At 44.8% G+C, this 4724-nt stretch overlaps 1 non-coding gene across 1 annotated transcript; it reads right to left on the bottom strand.

The window, feature by feature from the left end:
- Positions 1–2721: 2721 nt before the first annotated feature.
- trnas-gcu (transfer RNA serine (anticodon GCU)) lies at positions 2722–2803 on the bottom strand. Its single transcript has one exon. It is a non-coding gene; the product is annotated as a tRNA-Ser (tRNA).
- Positions 2804–4724: the final 1921 nt, after the last annotated feature.

Raw genomic sequence — 4724 nt, 5'->3', positions numbered from 1 at the left:
ATTTTCAGTCAAAGATCACCAATTGGCTTCTCATTTCCTTTCAGCAGTGCAGAAGGCAGGTTTGACTTATCTCCAGCAGAGCATGTTTGAGCACCAGAGGACAGAATGCAGAAAGTTTGTCCACGCAACACACGTAGAGGAAATGAAGATAATCTTTCTAGAAGTTGGACAGATTGAAGCCGTCACATTAATTTATCCCAACTCAGGCGATCTCATGGGCACAGAATACAAAAGGTAAAGGATGCTGCATTGTCCTGGAAACAAACTCATGGTTTACCGCCGGCAGGCAAGGGTTCCACACAGAACCACCAATGAACACATGGCTGCAGACTGCACGTGTAGCGTTGGATACATGTCTGGAACATGCAGTCTGGCAGAGTTCCCGTATGTCCACCTCGATGATTTCACGAATTGCCTTTAAGCTGCACCTTAAATTCTGCTCAATCACAGAATTTGGAGATTGATACTATTTTTCTTTGCATGTATCTCGATATCTCTGTCTGCGTTTCTTCTCTCTCTGTGTTTCCCCCTGATGGTCTTATCCGGTTTCTTTGAACGGCCAGGTCTGCAAACCCGGGCGTTCCAGAAGGGTTTCCAGAATGTCAGATCTTCAGTCCAATTGTTGGATTTCGACGGGATGAGCTTTGCGATTTTCGTCTCCGTTTTTGGAAAATATAAACCCAGATGGGTTTTCACCTCCTCGGGTCCCGTCAACTTCGGGTAATGGGAATGAACCCAATCTATCATTCGGTCTTAATATATGTATTCTCATTGCTTAAGAATTAAATTACGGGGTTACATTTATTTTGAGGACACATTTTAGAAATTAACACATAACAGACTTATTCGAAAACTAAAAGCACGTGGGATTAAATGACCGGTGTTAACGTGAGCACGTAATTAGCTAAAGGACAGGAGGCAGAGAGTCGTGGTGAACGAATGTTTTTCTGACTGGAGAGAAATATGCAGTGGAATCCCCCAGGGGTCGGTATTAGGACTATTGCTTTTCTTGTTAGATACACATGACTTGGATGTAGGAATAGGGAGTACCGTTTCGAAGTTTGCGGATGATACAAAACTTGGCAACGGAGAAAATATTGAGGAAGATAGCAGCAGACTTCAGGAGAACATGGACAGCCTGGTGAAATGGGCAGTCACGTGACAGATTTAACGCCGATCAGTGTGAAGTGATGCACTTTTGGAAGAAGAACAAGAAGAGGCAGTATTATCTAAATGGAACAATTTATGGGGGGTTCCAAGAGCAGAGGGACCTGGGGGAGCCTATTCACAAAACAGGGCAAGTTGATAAGGTAGTTAAAAAAGCGTATGGGATATTTGGCTTTGTAAATGGGGGCATTGAATTTAAATACAAGGAAGTCACACTAAACCTTTACAAACAACTGGTTAGGCCTCAGCTGGAATGTATATTACACTTCTGGGCAACATATTATAAGAAGGATGAAAAGGGATTGAAGAGGATTCAGAGCAGGTCGACCTGGATGATACCAGTGATGAGGGACTTCAGTTATGTGGAGAGATTGGAGAAGCTGGGATTATTCTCCTTACAGCAGAGATGGTTAACGGGAGACCTAATAGTGATATTCAAAATAATGAGGGGTTTTGAAATAGCAAGTAGGGAGAAACTGTTTCCTCCGGCAAGTGGGTCGGTAACCAGAGATCACAGATTTAAAATATTTGGCAAAATAACTAGAGAGGAATTTAAGAGATTTTTTTTTCACACAGAGGGTTTGTTAAGATCAGGAACGCACTTCCTGAAAGGGTGGTGGAAGCAGATTCCACAGGATCATTCAAAAGGCAATTGGACATGTTCTTGAAGAGGACTAATTTGCAGGGTGATGGGGAAAATCTGGGGTGTGGGTCGAATTTGGACAGGTCTTCGAAAAATAGCCGGCAAAGGTACGATGGCCGAATGGCCTCCTTCTATGCTGTAAGATTCTATGATTCTATGATTACCTTCTGAATCGTTGGAATTGATAATTTTCAGTGTTGTGGAGCAAAGAAAATTATAACCATGATATTTGGATTCACAATTCCCTTATGGATATCGCAGATTATAATGTCCAGGCGGGGGTAGGTCTGAATGGGGGATAGATTGCGGTGATTGGAATGGAAGCCTCGCAGAATGAACTTGATCTCAACAGCAGGCGGTGAACCTTCTTCTCGAGAGAGGATCGTCATTTTAGTTCAAAAGGAAAAAGGTATCAAGAAAATCGGGTGAAACAGATACGGTATGATCCGGGACTGACAGCACATCCCTTTTGAACAGACACAGACACTGAATGATTTGGGACTGACAGCACATCCCTTTTGAACAGACACAGACACTGAATGATCCGGGACTGACAGCACATCCCTTTTAAACAGGCACAGACACGGAATGATCCGGGACTGACAGCACATTCCATTTAAACCGACACAGACACGGAATGATCCGGGACTGACAGCACATCCCTTTTGAACAGACACAGACACTGAATGATTTGGGACTGACAGCACATCCCTTTTGAACAGACACAGACACTGAATGATCCGGGACTGACAGCACATCCCTTTTGAACAGACACAGACACGGAATGATCCGGACATAAATCATAATTATGGTACGTAAGTTTCTCTTGCAGAAACGTCCGTTGGCCGTTTCGAGAAGGAAGGGACCTGATCTTCGAGATTGACTGAATGAAACAATACTGAACACAACATCGACGAGGATGGGATTCGAACCCATGCGTGCAGAGCACAATAGATTAGCAGTCCATCGCCTTAACCACTCGGCCACCTCGTCGCATGAACAAACTCGCACAAGCTCCTTTATTCAAAATGGAAATACTGGCTATGTTGCCAAACTGAAATAAAAACAATAAATGCTGGACATCCTCAGCAGGTCAGGCAGAATCTTTAGATATAGAAACAGAGTTAATATTTCATGTAGGTGACTATCACATGAGTAATCTATTACAATCCTGACTTGCGCCTTGCAGATGGTGGGACGGCATTGCGGAGTCAGGAGGTGAGTTCCTCGGCGCAGAATATCCAATCTCTGACCTGCTCTTGTCGCCACAGTATTAATATGGCTGGTCCAGTTAACTTTCTGGTTCATGGTGATCACCAGGATGTTGATGGTGGGTGATTCCTGGAAAGATTCCAGGAATGAGGGGCTTTAGTTTCATGGATAGACTGAAGAAGCTGGGGTTGTTCTCCTTGGAATAGAGACGGTTGCGAGGAGATTTAATGGAGGTATTCAAAATCATGAAGGATCTGGACAGAGTAGATAGAGAGAAACTGTTCCCATTGGCGGAAGGGTCAATGACCAGAGGACATAGATTGAAGGTGTTTGGCAAAAGAGCCAAAGGTGACATGAGGAAAAACTTTTTTACACAGCGAGTGTTTCGGATCTGGAATGCACTGCCCGAGGGGGTGGTGGAGGCAGATTCAATCATGGCCTTCAACAGGGAACTGGATAAGTAATTGAAATGAAAACAAAATACAGGGCGACAGGGAAAGGGCGGGGTGGGGCGGTGGGGTCCAGCTGGATTGTTCTTGCAGAGAGCCGGTACAGACTCGATGTGCCGAATGGCCTCTTTCCATGCTGTAACCTTTCGATGATTCAATTCTATGTGTCGGGGGCGATGCAAAGCGACCGGAGCGTGACGTAAATCCACCTGCTCATGTCCATTCCCTGATAATAAATCCTAGTGTGATGCAAAGAAGAAATACATAATTATGGTACATATCTTTCATCTTATGCTCACCATAAGAGATACTTCGTTTACCAGGGGGCCATTGCACACTTTGATTGAAACATCACCTGGATCACCCCTTCCACTCCCAACACCTCCGTGCAAGAAACATTTTGGGTGGCAATTCAGACTTTGCTGATTTGTGCAAACAGATATAAGCCAGCAATGCGGAAACGCACTTCTTTGGAAAGAAGATTTTTAGGTGAGGCGGCCAAAATAAACAACTCTACCAATTGTGACAGAGATGGGATGCGAACCGACATAATCGAAAAATTGAATCCAGCATCTGAGAGAGTTAAGCTACTCTCCTACCGACCAGTACATCCACTGCTGATGAAAAAGATCAGATGGCTGAAACCTTACCTCTGGTTCTTTCTCCACAGGCGCTGCCTATCCTGCTGAGCGTTTCCAGCATTTTCTGTTTTCATTTTTGTGAATTCACAATGGCTTTTTTCCTGAAAACACCCAATTTGACCCAAGGACAAAGCTCACACTTCACTTTCCCCACGCGCTTTAAAGTCTGTCGTTTCTGAACAAAATCCCCTCCGCGCCGGACATTCAAAGGACCTTTCGCTCACGGCCAACCTCCTGTAATCGACACTTTTTCACCATTGCCGCTCTTCCCATTTCTCCTCATTCCTTTTCAATCGGACATTTCCACAGAACTATTAAGATCAAGCGGAACATTTCCGACCTGACTGCACCGCCCAGATTGCCAAAAGTGCACCTTTCAGCCGTCATTCGCTGCTATGCAGCGCCTCCCGTCTCTCCCCCACATCGACTGCTCGGGGAAAAGCGCCAACGACCATGAAAACAAAACCAAGTTCTTCAGTTATCATCCCCCGTGTCACAAGATACCCCATAGAAATTTCACCGAAAAGTATGCCACTGTCCTTCCGAATGCCAGTCCTGCTTTCTTAGTGCTTGTCTCTGGAGCAGTTGGGCAGATCGAAATGTAACGATTGG

This window comes from Heptranchias perlo, unplaced genomic scaffold (genome assembly GCF_035084215.1).
Source record: "Heptranchias perlo isolate sHepPer1 unplaced genomic scaffold, sHepPer1.hap1 HAP1_SCAFFOLD_73, whole genome shotgun sequence".
Classification (NCBI taxonomy): domain Eukaryota; kingdom Metazoa; phylum Chordata; class Chondrichthyes; order Hexanchiformes; family Hexanchidae; genus Heptranchias; species Heptranchias perlo.
Note: the sequence above shows the minus strand (reverse complement) of the source record. Positions and strands in the feature narration are given on the sequence as shown.